The 17,023-nt window shown below is 43.4% G+C and overlaps 1 protein-coding gene across 2 annotated transcripts in view; it reads left to right on the forward strand.

The window, feature by feature from the left end:
• Positions 1 to 11,693: 11,693 nt before the first annotated feature.
• LOC126278597 (sodium-coupled monocarboxylate transporter 1-like) overlaps positions 11,694 to 17,023 on the forward strand; it is a 228,106-nt gene continuing 222,776 nt past the window's right edge. Inside the window, exon 1 of one of the 2 annotated variants that reach the window (XM_049978819.1) lies at positions 11,694 to 11,962. The gene's annotated coding sequence lies outside the window, so the exon portion shown is untranslated. The remainder of the gene's footprint in view (positions 11,963 to 17,023) is intronic. The other variant, XM_049978818.1, reaches the window with a different exon arrangement.

The raw sequence follows: 17,023 nt of genomic DNA on the forward strand, positions 1-17,023 counted from the left end.
TAAATAGTTTGGAAAAGAAGAGAATAGAAGCTTTCGAAATGTGGTGCTGCAGAAGAATGTTGAAGATTAGATGGGTAGATCACATAATTAATGAGAAGGTATTGAATAGAATTGGGGAGAAGAGGAGTTTGTGGCACAACTTGAAAAGAAGAAGGGACCGGTTGGTAGGACATGTTCTGAGGCATCAAGGGATCACCAGTTTAGTATTGAAGGGCATCGTGGAGGGTAAAGATCGGAGAGGGAGAGCAAGAGATGAATACACTAAGCAGATTCAGAAGGATGTAGGTTGCAGTAGGTACTTGGAGATGAAGAAGCTTGCACAGGATATGGTAGAATGGAGAGCTGCTTCCAAACCAGACCCCAACAACAACAACATGACATTTTCCTTTATTTGACGAGATGCGTATGGAGCCTGAAAATGGCCTAGTGAAATGCTGAAACTGGTAGCCTTAAAAATAAAATAACATCTCAAGATACACGACTGTTGGTGAATTTCACTGACATTGACAGTTTTAGCCAGGAGTTCAGTGTGTGTAAAGCTTAAAGCTGGTGAAAACGTCACAGTGCAGTTCATTACTCGAGAATACGGAACCAAGCGATGCCTGCACCAATGGCAGTTCTTTTACGCCAGCGAGCAGTGTACAACCGAACAGTGACACGTTACGTCGTCTTTCCGCGATTACGCTCGTTACGCAGGCATTCCGCACAATACCGCCATAAATCAGTTACATCATGAGACACAACATCTTCCTAGTTCCCTATCGCACATATGCTGTCCGCCAAGTCTTAACCCCAGCGAGAGAAGAGATAGCTCAGTGAAAATAGTAAATCAACAGGACAGTTACAGATGTACTTGTCATACACTGTGGTAATGTTGCAACTCGCGTCCATCCCAACACACCTTAACGTAACTTTCAAAATGTAGACGTAGATGTGCAGGGGTTTGATAAAAATATGGAAACAGAGTCGAACAGATTTCACTGTTGCATTTGACCACGAAAATTGCAAATGGCAGTCGTCGTCAGACCAGTGTTCTGCGCAATTGTGAGAGCGTTTATGTCGGAGCTAAGGAAATTCGAACGTGGGCAAATTTTTGCTGCTCATACGGTGTGTCCTTCCATAATGAAGTTAGCTGCAGTGTTTGGTGTTTGAAGAGACACCACATCGAAGTCCTGCGTACAGGAAACGCGGAAAACATCCGCTATCTCATAAAGAGAACGAAATTGTGTATTGAGTAATCGTGGCAGACGATCATTCAAGAGAATTTTGACGAAAAATAAGAGTATGACAATTGCAAAAGTCACTGCAAAACTGAATGTCGCACTCGCAAACGTTGTTAGCACCAAAACAACGCAAAGGGTGCCCCATTAGCTGGGAAATGCACGGCGAGCTGGGATTCCGGAACCACGCAACAGGAAAGCATATGTCCGTAACTGGTAAACTAGGTGGTTAAATCATAAAATCCCAACTCTGTAACAACGGAAGAAAGTCATGTGGTAGAATTAATAGTGCTTCACTTTGTTTCCAACTTGGGAGAGTGTTCACGTCCCAAGAGTGAAACTTGACAGCAGTTTAGCGATGATGTGGGCAGCAATATCGTGGCATTCCATGGGCTGCGTGGTTATTGTGCGAAGTCACATAACTTCCAAGGATGTCCGCCCCGATAGCTGAGTAGTCAGCATGACGGATTACCGTCCTACGGGCCCGGGTTCGATTCCCGGCTGGGTCGGAGATTTTTCTCCGCTCTTGGACTGGGTGTTGTGTTGTCCTTACCATCATTTTATCCTCATCACAGGCACGCAAGTTGCCCAGATTGGCGTCGACTGAAATAAGACTTGCACTAGGCGGTCTAACTTCCCCAGATGGGGTGTCCTGACCAACAATTCATCATCATTTCAAACCCATCCGGCGCGCAGGTCGCCCAATGTGGCGTCGTATGTAATAAGACCTGCCCCGCAAGGGGTCTCCCCGCCAAACGCTCATTTTCATTTCACTACCAAAGATTGTCAGCGTTTTGGCTGATCAGGTCCATCCCATGGCACAATGTTTGTTCCGCATTGGTGATACTGGGTTGCAAGACGACGGAGTCACTGTACACAGCTCACCATCCTTCAGGACTGGCTTTGTGAGCAGGAGGATGAACTGTCACATCACCCCTGGCCACTGCGGTCACCATATCTCACTATTATTGAGCCTTTGTGCTCTACCTTAGATAAAAAGGGGCATGATGGTTACCGACCAGTATAATCGTTCTCTCAACTTGCCACTATTTTGCTGGAAGAATGGAATAAGAATCCCCTGAAAACCGTACAGGAATTACGTAGCTACTTTGAGACGACTGTAAGCATTTTTAAATGCCAACAGCTGTCCTGTAAATTACTGGACTTGGCAGTGTTTAGCGTTTTCGGTGTTTCCATATTCTTTCCCACGTCCCGTAAATGTAGCTTTTTCTAACGTCTTATTAATTGTCATTTACAGCAACAGGTTTCTATGTAATGTCTATACTGGATGAACGATAGACAGTAATCGATAAACCTTTAAACTTTTCGACATCTTTTCAATCAGTGCCACATAGATATCCGGTCCTTTCTGTAGTGGCAACTTCCGGCCCACACCTAGCTAAACGTGTGCTCATAATATTGCACAAACCTAACCTTCTGTTGTGTACATAGTTCCGCGTAGTCAGAGCGTACACAACTTTCCCACTAGTGCACATCCCGCTAAGCACAACAGCATAGGCGCCGTACTCGTCCGTCTCCGCACTATGAGATGGCGCTGCCTTAGAGACGGACCAAATTCTGCTTCCGCCGATCCGCTTATTAATATGTAACACAGCCAATGAGATTGCTGCTAATGTAGAACCTTTTCTCCTTGCAGATCACACTCGCACAGTGATATCTGAACGCCCGAGGTATTATTATGAGTGTACAGACCTCCAATTAGTCAGTCTGCATTTGTCTGCAACACTCTGTACCAGTCTGCATTAGTCTGTACCAGTCTACATTCAAGTTTCAGTCTGCGCCTAATAAGATTACCATATTCCTGTATGTAGCCATGAAGATAAATGAATAGACACTTTGTCAAGTATGAGAGATATGTGAGAATAAGATTAACGTACCAAAACCAAAGGAACTTCAGATTGTCAATTGTAAACAGCATCCAGAATCAAGTTACCTAATGTCTATCGTTTATATTATTTTGATGAACGTGGGTGAAAATTAATCAAGTTCTGTTTAAAGTTGGTCACCGTCAATCTGCTACTCTAAGCGTGCAAGTGGCATTTCTGTCGTCTGACCTAATGGCAGAAGATACACACGCCACAATAAGACCACGAGACATATTGCTGACACTCGCCTACTTCGTTAGAGCGACAAGTCAAATAATCTGATGGTGTGTGTACCGAAGGTCTTACAGTACGCACACCACACTTTCCCTATCCTAAACGGCTGTGCCGCTACATTTCAGACAGAACTGCAAATTACTGTGCTGTAACTTCAGTTGCTCGGACGGTTATCACTAATTGACCGTGCGACTGCTACGGTTGCAGGTTCGAATCCTGCCTCGGGCATGGATGTGTGTGATGTCCTTAGGTTAGTGAGGTTTAAGTAGTTCTAAGTTCTAGGGGACTGGTGACCACAGATGTTAAGTCCCATAGTGCTCAGAGCCATTTGAACCATTTTGAACTAATTGACCAATGTTTCTGACTGGTGGAAGAGGTGTGAGATGTACGTCAAGTAAGAAAACATAATAGCTGTTTACACACGTCGACATGAAATAGCCGCTCACAGACCGCTGATGGCAGCACTAGCAGTGAAGCGTATAAAAAAGGTGTTGGGGAGACGCAGAAATGAGTGCAGTCCTCGTCGTAATGCGGAAACGGAGCGATTTATCTGACGTCCAAAAGGGCACGGTCATTGGCTTTTGGAGAAGGCTGGAAACGTTTCCGAAGTGGCTCAAGTTTTAAAGCATTTTTATGCTGCCGTAGTTGAAATATACTGCGTATGGCAAAATGACGCTATCCAAAACCGGCGCCTAGGCAATTGTGGTGCACCAAGGGCCTTACATGACAGAGGTGAACGACAGCTGCAGAAATCTCTACGGGGTAATTGACGTGCAACTGATCACCCAGACGAACCACGGGGCTACCAATAGTGTTTTCCGAACATTGCTTCGTATAGGCCTCTGCAGCAGGTGCCAGTTTCTTGCACCATTGCTGACTGCTGTCCTCAGTGACGAGGGCTGGAATTTGCACGCCAGTTCTACAACAGGACATCCACTACGTGGCGACAGGTGGCCTTTTCAGACGACAGATGTTGTTGGTATGTCGGAAGAATCTAGGCCGGAGGAGAGAGTGTTATGGTGTGGGAATGTTATCAACGCATTCTCTGGGTGGTCTGGTCATTCTCGAAGGCACAATGTATCACCTCAGGTATGCCTCAGTCCTTGATGGCCATGTCCAATCCTACATGCTGTTTATTTTTCCTCGGCACGATGGCATTAATAGTAGGACAATGCAATGTGTGACACGGCTCAAAGTGTACATACGCGATTCGAAGAGCTCCAGGATGAGCTTACCGCACTCCCCTGGCCACCAGACGTCCTGGATCTAAAGTCAATCAAGAGTCTGTAGGACCATCTCGATCTGGCTGTACCCACAATGGGCCCTCAATGGATAAACCTAGCGCAGCCAGCCACAGCACTGCACCGGAGCCAACATAGCTCCACACCTTGGCGATGTCTTCCAGAACCTCACTGACTCCTTCCTGTACGTCTCTGAGTGGACCTCGCTACAAAGGTGGTCACATTAATGTGATTGGGCAGTGCACTACTTTAAAACCAACCGATCACGTACAAAGACAGAGGAACTTATTCAGTTAACCTGTAGTGATTCAATATCTCTTAACAACCTTAACAGGGCGTTAAACCCTAACCTCTCTTCTACGTCTACATCTACATACATACTCGGCAATCCACCATACGGTGCGTGGCGGAGGGTACCTCGTACCACAACTAGCATCTTCTCTCCCTGTTCCACTCCCAAACAGAACGAGGGAAAAATGACTGCCTATATGCCTCTGTACGAGCCCTAATCTCTCTTATCTTTTGTGGTCTTTCCGCGAAATATAAGTTGGCGGTAGTAAAATTGTACTACAGTCAGTCTCAAATGCTGGTTCTCTAAATTTCCTCAGTAGCGATTCAAGAAAAGAACGCCTCCTTTCCTCTAGAGACTCCCACCCAAGTTCCTGAAGCATTTCTGTAACACTCGCGTGATGATCAAACCTACCGGTAACAAATCTAGTAGCCCGCCTCTGAATTGCTTCTATGTCCTCCCTCAATCCGACCTAATAGGGATCCCAAACGCTCGAGCAGTACTCAAGAATAGGTCGTATTAGTGTTTCATAAGCGGTCTCCTTTACAGATGAACCACATCTTCCCAAAATTCTACCAATGAAGCGAAGACGACTATCCGCCTTCCCCACAACTGCCATTACATGCTTGTCGCACTTCATATCGCTCTGCACTGTTATGCCCAAATATTTAATCGGCGTGACTGTGTCACGCGCTACATTACTAATGGAATATTCAAACATTACGGGATTCTTTTTCCTATTCATCTGCGTTAATTTAAATTTATCCATATGTAGAGTTAGCTGCCATTCTTTACACCAGTCACAAATCCTGTCCAGTCATCTTGTACACTCCTTGTATACAGTCACTCAACGACGACACCTTCCCGTACACCACGGCAGCATCAGCAAACAGCCGAACATTGCCATCCACCCTATCCAACAGATCATTTATGTAGATAGAAAACAACAACGGACCTACCACACTTCCCTGGGACACTCCAGATGATACCCTCACCTCTGATGAACACTCATCATCGAGGCCAACGTACAGGGTTCTATTACTTAAGAAGTCTTCCCATAGTGATTCAACAATAACTCGAAAAGAGACTTTTGTCTCTGACAGATATTTTCGATAGGCTCTCAGTTCCAGTCTTGAGGGCACTCACCAATCTAATGACTGAAGAGGACGTCGGTATCTTTGTCAAAACTGCCGTAGAAATGTAACAACGGTGACTGGAATTGATCTTGCAGTATATAGTTATCGTGTGTGGAAATCACTCGAGAGTATTGTCTCCCGTTGGTGTGGTTAGTGTTCAATTTATTGGCTTAAACTCCTTTGGCAGAAAGGCCGTGGCGTTATCACTCACCAGGTCTTCAGGAGATCCGAATGTGGAACAGATTTTGGAGAGATGGTGGATGGTAACGCCACACTACTACGGACAAGCCAAACGAAACGGCAAAATGCATTTACCACAACCATAACGTAACAGATTCCTCCCTTTGTGCGAGAAAGAGGCCCCACGTAATCAATAAACAACTTATCCATATGGTGTTGCTCTCGCTCGGACTCTAAAAGTCCCTTGCATGAGTTGTGATTGGATTTTCCCCTCTTACATAGCTCGCACTCCCCCACTAGTGACGGCAAGTCACGTGTTGCAGTTACTTAGCGATAGTCTTGTGAGGCCTTAAATGCCTCTCAGACAAAGAATCATGAAAGTGATAAAAATGGAAGAAACAAGCTCCACAGGCAAACAAATCCTATCATCAGTAGATCTCCTGACCTCCCGACAAACGTGCCCTTCTCCAACAGGTCCCAAGTTCGATTCCCGACTGGGTTGGGATTTTCTCCACCCGGGGACTGGGTTTATGTGTTATCCTCATCATTTCATCATCATTCATGAAATTGGCGACATTTGACTGTGCAAAGGTTGCGAATTTGTACAGGCGCTGATAATCGTGCTGTTGAGCACCCCACAGACCAAACATTTTCATCATAATCATTCTCCAACAGGTAACCGGGTACACGTTCTCCAGCTAGCAAACGTTTTCTAGTGGCTTCCAGAAAAGGTCCTGGCCCTCTTTTAACATAAAATCAGTAATAATTTCCGGTACCTCGGCCAAGACACCACAAATAGGATTCACAGACGAGGAGTGACACACTCCCACTCCGTCGGTGCCTTCCTCGAAGATGCGACTAAGTGCGTCGGTCGCCTAACAGTCAGCCCCTTAATGTGCCGAACTCTGAAACGGAATATGGATATCCAAACCGACCCTCTGGCGATCCTACCGGTCTTTCTAGGTCACGCTAAGACCCAGCTTAAGGCTTGGCTGCCAGTCTCCAAATCATACTTCCTGTGCTCAAGGTAATTCCCTAACATGTTCAGTAGCTGCCTATCTTCAACATCCCCCAGATGACTCACTCTGAATGAAATGAGTTAAGCAAACTGGCATTGCTAAGAGTACGGCAAGAACAGAGGGTTATCTTTTCTGAAGGACAAAATTTAAAGAAAGTCTTGCTACCTAAATCCACAACCACACCAGTCCGCTCCATAAAGTCACAACCGAGAAGTAAGGTGACAAATTCTTTACAACGATTAACTTATTAGGCCAAGAAAAATTACAAATAGGTCATTTCCCTCGCACCTCACTGATTATTATTCGTGAGTAACAAAGATTCTGAAAAATTACTTAATTGTAGTATTTTTGGCTGCTATGTATGTTTTCATAGTAAATAAAATCCTTTACCTGTTTACGTCACAAGTGGGATAACTTCATTTGAGCTCTTGTATCTGGTCTATAATCTGATAGAATTTATTGGAATTGTTATTGCGAGTTATAAAAAGAGGTTCTGATAATGTATCGATCCAAAAGCGGTATGAAAAGTACAGTTAAATTTTGTATTATAGTCCAAGTAAGCCATTAAATATATCAAAACAAGAATAATGTGAGTTACACCACTTGGGCTCTAAGGGGCTCATGTGTACGTCAAGAGATATATATGTTGATATAAAGATCCTGTATAATTGACACATGTGGCTCAACCACAATCTCAGAACAGCACTGTAGAATATGAGATGGCTGCCAAAAATAGTAGTGCTGATTAAGAAGAATGTGTAAGTTTACTAGACGGTTTACGTACATCATCTGGACTAAAAAACACATCACAATCTGCAAGACCTATAACCTTTTGCACACAGCAAATTGCGACAGATAGTATCCAACCGAAGATAAAAATTTAGTTCTGACTAGCTCTCGAAAGAAAGTAATCAAAATGAGGAGCCAAAGCAAAAAAGAAAAATATCTAAAGCTGAAGAACCATGCCTCCACTTCCTACAAATAACCTATGAGATTGTTTCCCTTAAACTTTTAGTAACAGAAACCTTGGTCAGAACCAACAGTGGATGCAGTGGTTGCAGTGCAAAAGATTATCTTAAGAATGACCCATATTATATTTGTTGTAACCAAAAATCAGGCTGCGAAATTTGAGAGTTTAGTAATTATGATACTTGATAAATATGACGCATTGTTCTTTTCTACACTCCTGGAAACTGAAATAAGAACACCGTGAATTCATTGTCTCAGGAAGGGGAAACTTTATTGACACATTCCTGGGGTCAGATACATCACATGATCACACTGACAGAACCACAGGCACACAGACACAGGCAACAGAGCATGCACAATGTCGGCACTAGTACAGTGTATATCCACCTTTCGCAGCAATGCAGGCTGCTATTCTCCCATGGAGACGGTCGTAGAGATGCTGGATGTAGTCCTGTGGAACGGCTTGCCATGCCATTTCCACCTGGCGCCTCAGTTGGACCAGCGTTCGTGCTGGACGTGCAGACCGCGTGATACGACGCTTCATCCAGTCCCAAACATGCTCAATGGGGGACAGATCCGGAGATCTTGCTGGCCAGGGTAGTTGACTTACACCTTCTAGAGCACGTTGGGTGGCACGGGATACATGCGGACGTGCATTGTCCTGTTGGAACAGCAAGTTCCCTTGCCGGTCTAGGAATGGTAGAACGATGGGTTCGATGACGGTTTGGATGTACCGTGCACTATTCAGTGTCCCCTCGACGATCACCAGAGGTGTACGGCCAGTGTAGGAGATCGCTCCCCACACTATGATGCCGGGTGTTGGCCCTGTGTGCCTCGGTCGTATGCAGTCCTGATTGTGGCGCTCACCTGCACGGCGCCAAACACGCATACGACCATCATTGGCACCAAGGCAGAAGCGACTCTCATCGCTGAAGACGATACGTCTCCATTCGTCCCTCCATTCACGCCTGTCTCGACACCACTGGAAGCGGGCTGCACGATGTTGGGGCGTGAGCGGAAGACGGCCTAACGGTGTGCAGGACCGTAGCCCAGCTTCATGGAGACGGTTGCGAATGGTCCTCGCCGATACCCCAGGAGCAACAGTGTCCCTAATTTGCTGGGAAGTGGCGGTGCGGTCCCCTACGGCACTGCGTAGGAGCCTACAGTCTTGGCGTGCATCCGTGCGTCGCTGCGGTCCGGTCCCAAGTCGACGGGCACGTGCACCTTCCGCCGACCACTGGCGACAACATCGATGTACTGTGGAGACCTCACGTCCCACGTGTTGAGCAATTCGGCGGTACGTCCACCCGGCCTCCCGCATGCCCACTATACGCCCTCGCTCAAAGTCCGTCAACTGCACATACGGTTCACGTCCACGTTGTCGCGGCATGCTACCAATGTTAAAGACTGCGATGGAGCTCCGTATGCCACGGCTAACTGGCTGACACTGACGGCGGCGGTGCACAAATGCTGCGCAGCTAGCGCCATTCGACGGCCAACACCGCGGTTCCTGGTGTGTCTGCTGTGCCGTGCGTGTGATCATTGCTTGTACAGCCCTCTCGCAGTGTCCGGAGCAAGTATGGTGGGTCTGACACACCGGTGTCAATGTGTTCTTTTTTCCATTTCCAGGAGTGTATAATACTTCATTATTATTATTATTACTATTATTATTATTGAGGATACTGTACATGCCATAATTTATAAATATTCTGCATAAAAATCACAATTATCAAGGAAAAAGTAGCATCACTACGGTATTATTTCTAGGATAATAGTTTTCAATAACTCTCCTGCCATTGTGAAGCATTACTCAATCAGGGAGCAAGTAGTTACACAAAGCGACTATGAGCTAAAAGCTATTTAAGTAACAGTATCAATATCGACGAAGCTAAATGACGTTTAGAATATACCGAGACGATTAGTCTTCTAATTCTCCTACTGTAAGGATTTTCTAGCAATTGAGATAATTATAAAACATTTTAAAAAATTTCACGCTTTTTTAACGACTGTCGTCAGCCTCATCTAATCTATTAATGCCCTCTCATAACTCAGCATTTCATAGAGCAACCCAATACCGTTATTTCCAGCATATTTTTCCTTTGAAAATAGGCCCAAAAACTGGATGTGTCTTACACAACGGTAACAAGTTAACGTTCTTACCCAATACTCGGATTTTAGAGAGCAGACAAGCAAGAATATCTGTTTCTACGTAAACGCTCATTCATCAAGAGAAAGTAATATCCACTGACAAAGGGATCACCAAATTTACTAGATCAACATCCATGTTATTCAAGATTGATGAGGAGGTATCGGCTTTGTACGTGGACCAAAAAAAAATATCACACAACATGCCGAGCACCAAGAACAAATAGTTGAATTCATCGATTTGTCACTAACGCAAAGAAAAGCGAAAAGTTTTAACCTTCAAAAAGTTGAATTTTCGGACATTGCAAACATCAACGAGATGTCCCTTCTAACAGAACTGTGGATTCCAAACGCACAAAAAGCGTTATTATTAAAACTTCCTGGCAATGAGAAGATTCAGTACACAGTCGTTTTATCCCGCTGTGCTGAAGGGACTAAATTACAGTCACTTTTGATTTTAAAAACAAAGACGCTTCCTATGGAAAAATAGCCGAAAAGAGAATTTGTCCATGTACAAATAAAGGCTGGACGCATAGAGGGGGAATGAGATTGTGGATAGATAAAATTTTGTCTACGCAATCTGGAGGCCTAATGAAGAAGTCTGCCCTGTTAGTACTGGATCAACTTCATTTTCACAGAACAGAAGATGTTAAAAATAGAGTAAACTGTAGACTAAGTTAGCTGCAATTCCATGAAGGCTAACCAGTTTCCTTTAACCATTAGATGTATGTAACATTTAAGCAATTATGAAGGAAGAGAGAAACAAATGTATGCAATCTACAGTTTCTGAAACTGCTGGAAGAGACCTAGCATTTCTCAAGATTGTGAGTCGGTCAAATCTTCGTGGAACTCTATAAAAACTAAAGCAGTGATTAAATCGTTTCAGAAGTGTGGAATCAGTATACCTTGGACGATACAGAGGATAACTTATTTTATAAGGATTCAGTTTCTGTCATGATGGATTCAAGTACTTCTTCCTTCAGCTCTGGGCATGAATTTTGCGGATTTGAGGACGAAAATTATATATGGGCACTTTTTCCTATATACATTGACTAAATATTCGTATTTGATGTACGTGGACATATGTGTTATTATTGTTTTGCAGTAGACGTATTAAATGGGAATTTTTTTCCTAAAATAGCTCTTAAAAAGTGGGATGTGTGTTTTACGCCAGGGCGTCTTATACGCCGGCAATACTCATAGTTAAACGTGTTACCGAATGATGTTGTGGAACAAATACGGTGAACGGTTATCGTGTTACCACTGCTTCAGCACACATTCGCGTTATCGTGCTCCTTTGCAGAGGAAAAAATCCCTAAACAACATTTTATCGGAACGGACAAACACTTCTTGTGAGCTCAGAAGGTCAGAATCACTGCAGAGTATGTTGCGTAGATGTAAACTTGATCAGTGCGCTGTTACGCTTCTGGTTATCTCTTGATACACACTGACGTGTTGAGTGTGATGTGTGTAAAACAGCGCAAAAAGGAAGGGGAACCGGGAGATGGCTGATAAAAGGATACAGTGCGGTGCTGACACAATGAGGCGCTTCATGTAAAGTGGCGAGCCAGCACCTCATGTGTACCGCTCGCTGAGTTCGCTTCCGGAGAAAGTGCAGCTACACTTTTGCGGAAACAGTTAAGGTCAGTAAAAGCACGCTGAATTACTATGCACTGCCATTAAATGCGAATAATTCTCACTGATAAAGTCCTTCATCAGAAAATTGTGTGAGCTGAAGAATAGGCGCACTTTTTGCCCTAAAAGAATGCTCTTGAAGTTTTCTAAACTGGAATGTAAGCTATAAAGATTTTTCAACATTGCTCTAATACTTAGTTTCTAATCAATCAACTACTGAGGCCGCTTTTTCTCCCTATACGCTCGATGTCTCCTATTAATTCGACTTGAAATACACCCATTGCATTGAGCAGTATTTTCCAGTATAACAGTACAAATGTTTATTATTATTATCGTTAATTCTTCATTTAGGAGAGCGTTAAAACAAAATCAATTTCCATGGCACTTTGTTTTGTCTATTTCTTTTCATACGTTCACTTTGTTTCACCTTCCTCTCTTCTGTCCACTTCTTTCCTGGTTTCTTCTCTTTTGGTGTTTCCTCGAATTCCTGTTTTCTGATTTTTTTCTCTGTATTTTTCTGTGTTTGTTATTTCTTCTGTGGAGATAGTTTTCATTGCATTACTCATCACTATGTTAAAAATCTACTTGATGAGCCTATTTTCGTTCATCCTATAAATGTGGCCGTAGAATTTAGCCCTTCTTTTTCTGATGTTATCTGTAATTGTGTCTGTCTGTTTGTACAGTTCTTTTGTCGGTCTTTTTATCCAGCTAGCCTGTCTCTGAACTGGCCCATAGATCTTTCTTAGACTTTTCCTCCTTTGCTTTTCCATTTCTTTGATTTTCGTTCTTTCTTTGATTACTGTCGTTTCTGAGGCATACAAGGCTTCTGATAAGACTACTCTTTTGTAATGTCTTAATTTAGCATCAACGGAAATACTTTTTTGTTGTAATGGTTTTATGTCTGTAAGCTTTTTGTAGCTTTGCAACTCTTCCTTCATTGGCTGTCGAGTTTAGTCCTGTTTTCTGTGTAATCTCTCCCAGGTATTTGAAACAAATGTTATGTATAAAATGGTTCAAATGGCTCTGAGCACTATGGGAGTTAACGTCTGATGTCATCAGTCCCCTAGAACTAACCTAAGGACATCACACACATCCATTCCCGAGGCAGGCTTCGAACCTGCGACCGTAGCAGTCGCGCGGTTCCGGACTGAAGCGTCTAGTACCGTTCGGGCACCGCGGCCGGCGTTATGTTTATTTTCGTTTAATATACGAAATGCAGTGTTGTAGTGTCTTGCAACTTCGTCAGGGTCTGCCAATTACTGGGTTGGTGCTTAATTCGTAACGTTTTTCCATAAGTTTAGTAAACACAACAGATAGAAATTATATTAAAACAGTCTACCACCGCTGAGGTAACTTTTCAATTGTACGACTGTAGAAATGACTTGGTTTTGAGGCAAAGAACTCGTCGAACCATGTTCGAAACACATTTTCATCCCGAAAGAAAGTTTCTTGAAGGTTGTTCGGTAGAGAGTGGAAAAGGTGAAAATCTTAGGGTGAAGATTAGGTAGGTGCAGAATGACTTACCAAGCCAACTCCTCCAACTCCTGTGCAGTGTTTCTTGTCAGTCTGACCGAAAGCGGGCGGGTGTTATCGCGGAGAAATACCATCTCACGCAGTCTTCTTCGTCGTTTTTGGATTGCGCCTGCAAGGCGTCTCAGTTGCTGTCAGTAAATGTCAGCAGTGATGGGAAATCTTCGGGGAAGCCATTCGTAGTACACCAAACAGTCGCTGTTCCACGAGACGCATAACGTTATCTTTTGTGGCTGCGCACAGGTCTTTGTATGGGCAGTTGATGTTTTGTTTGGGTTCAACCATTCTTTGCTTTTCCCAGTGTTAGCATAAAGGTACCATTCCTCGTCACCAGTAATGACACAGGATAGGAATGATCGGTGTTTTTCACGAACCATTTGATGACGAGCAAGCAGAATTGCACATATGGCCACCCGATGATTTTTGTGATTTTGGGTTAAAGCGTGCGGTACACTTACATTCGATTTTTAACCTCCCCCATTACATGCGAATGTCACGTGGTGCTGGAATTATCACGATTCATCATATTTGCCGGTCTTAAGTACAATGACGTGAATCACTGTGAATTAAAGCGTTTAAAAAGGCCTCGAAGACCTCTAAGGTCTTCCTGAACATGGGGAGTCACTAATGTCAAAACAATCCTCCTTAACACGAAAAAACAATTTTGCATTCGCTTCCACCCCTCTATTCAACTCAAACAGAAGAATATGTCGGAAACGTTCCGATTTCTCCACTTGGTGCTCCATTTTCTAGCGTCCACAGTTCCACTCCCTATCCCTAAACGACAATATGAAATCTCAAATAGCAACAATGAACTACAAATGAAAATGACAATCGATAAATAAACCATTAGCAACCGGAATACCAACAAGCAAAACAAGAACGCTTCGCCCTTATGCACCAACCTTATACTTTATCTACAACTGTTCCTATGTGATTGCTCACTCCATATCTCTAGAAGCTATCCTGGAAGACATTTGGTGTTTGGAATTTAGGCTGTGATCGTAAGCTGTCTGTAACGTTTTGTCTCCTGCTGGAGGAACTTGTGCAGACAGATTTTTAAATCCTCTGATATTAATTTCTTTGAAAAACGAATACTTGAAACTGGTAGTTCTAGTTACATCAGATGTACTGCATCTGTATCTCGCAGCATGGCCTATATCCCAAAAACCCTATGTACCAAGGCTGCCATAAAGAAAGCTGTCTGCTGCAAAACACCATTGATACAGAATTTGAGAATTTCAAATGGCATGTGTATCATTCGCCGCATCTTTCGCGGTTACTTGTTTATTCAAATGAATTTTCACACCTCATGCTGCCCCAATCACTAAGTGTTCTTTAATCGAAAGGTCTGAGGGGACCACTTCGGTGATCAATAATAACGTCATGGTACTCTAATTCAAGCTCATCCTGCCATCTCTTCCACGGCTTCACTAAATCTCTTCCACCAACCGGTTTGAAGAGTAAAAACTTCTTCTTAGGTTTCCAGAATGAGATTTTCATTCTGCAGCGGAGTATGCGCTGATATGAAACTTCCTGTCAGATTAAAACTGTGTGCCGGACCGAGACTCGAACTCGGGACCTTTGCCTGGAAATATCCCCCAGGCTGTGGCTAAGCCATGTCTCCGCAATATCCTGTCTTTCAGGAATTCTAGTTCTGCAACGTTCGCAGGAGAGCTTCTGTAAAGTTTGGAAGGTAGGAGACGAGGTACTGGCAGAAGTAAAGCTATGAGGACGGGGCGGGGGTGGTTGGGTAGCTCAGTTGGTAGAGCAATTGCCTGCCAAAGGCCATGGCAGGAATTTTCTTCTTACGTCCTTTGCCCTGCACTTGGGGCTTGTATCAGTTGCGTTTTATTTTCCATTTATATCAGTTATCTTTACTTCTTGCCTGTTGTTTTCGATCCTTATTTGACCTCTAAGGGTATCTCCAACCATTTGTGTCAGGGATTTCATTTCACACTGTCTCAACAGGTTACTTCTCTTTATAGTGACACACATGCTGAAATTTATTTTTCAGATCTTCACTGTCGGAAATTAAACATTTTTTTGTTTCTTTTTTTGATCAGTTTTCTGGATGGCGCTAACTTCAACTCAGAGCAATACTTGCACCCATCGTCTTCAATTATTTCTTGGAATTATTCCAATTTCTATTTTCCCCTACAGTTTTTACCAACAGTATCTCCCTTGTGTACAATGGAAGTTATCTTAAGTAGTTAAATTTGCCAACCTGCTTAATTAAGCGGTTTGCAATTCCAGTCTTTGAATCGACTGGACATTGTCTCTTTCCTTAGACTTGTTGAAAGGTATATATAGGTTGTAGCTTCAAACAGAGTTAAATACTTGATAACTGTGTAATTAAAGGCCCTGTTAGTACCTGCATGTAAAACCTGATCAACAGTAAATAAAATCGTGTTTCAGACTGAACTGCCGACTCTAAAATGTTGTATATCTTTTGGCAAGCCTCTATAGTTGTATTACTACAGATTTTAAATATATTCAGTGACACGGGAAACTTATGTCTTAATCCATCCTCATCCTCTTTTAGTCCTCTCCCTACATCGCTTTTTGAATAGCCCTTAGCCGCCTTTCCGTGATTTCCTGTTCTTCTCCTTCCGAGAGGTTGCCATTAAAATGGTCTCTTTGGATATCTGTCTTCTTACATTCTTTCGACTTGTCCCAACCATCACACCTGTCTGTCTTTTATTTTGTCCTTAATACTATGATGGGTTTGCGTCCTTTCTCTTATTTCTTCAATTCTTCAGTGGTCAAATCGAAAAATTCTTCATACAATTCTAAGGTGGTCCATTTCTAAGACTCTAAGCCATTTTTTATTTCCTTTGGTAAGTTCTCAACACTCACTTCCATAACTTTTTATTGGTTGCTCGATGGATTTGTTTAATCGAATTTAACTTTTAACTCATTTTTAAGACCAAAGTATAGGATTTAATTTTTGGATGCCCTCCCTTTCCTGCCTGATCCCTTATTGGGTATTTTTGTTGCATCACATAATACGATACTATCAACGCACTTAAAGTGTCTGCACACTTTAATTTGATGACTGATATGTCAAAGTTGCTTCCTTCCTCTCCACAACAAAGAAATTCAGTCTTCTTATTCTTCTCAGCATTAGTATTCCACTTTGTATATTCTCCAGTAAGACATATCCTCTTTCTCGTTTGCTGCAACGAACCTATCGAGAGTGTGCATATGCTGGTTCCCACTTCAGTCCTTGCTCACGCAATCTCTACACAAGAGAACCGAGAGGGATGGCGCAGTTGTTAGCACAATGAACCCCCATTCGGGCCATCCTGATTTAGGTTTTCCGTGATTTCCCTAAATTGCTTAAAGCAAATGCTGGAATGGTTCCTTTGAAAGAGCGCAGCCGCTTTCCTTCTCCATCCTTCCCTAATCCGAGCTTGTGCTACGTCTCCAACGACCTCGATGTCAACGGGACGTTAAATACTAATCTCTTCCTCCTCCTCCTCCTGCCTCCCTCCCTCACCAGAGACCGAGTGCCTTCTGCGTGGAACAAATGGTAC

Source organism: Schistocerca gregaria, chromosome 6 (assembly GCF_023897955.1).
Source record: "Schistocerca gregaria isolate iqSchGreg1 chromosome 6, iqSchGreg1.2, whole genome shotgun sequence".
In the NCBI taxonomy this organism is placed as follows: Eukaryota; Metazoa; Arthropoda; class Insecta; order Orthoptera; family Acrididae; genus Schistocerca; species Schistocerca gregaria.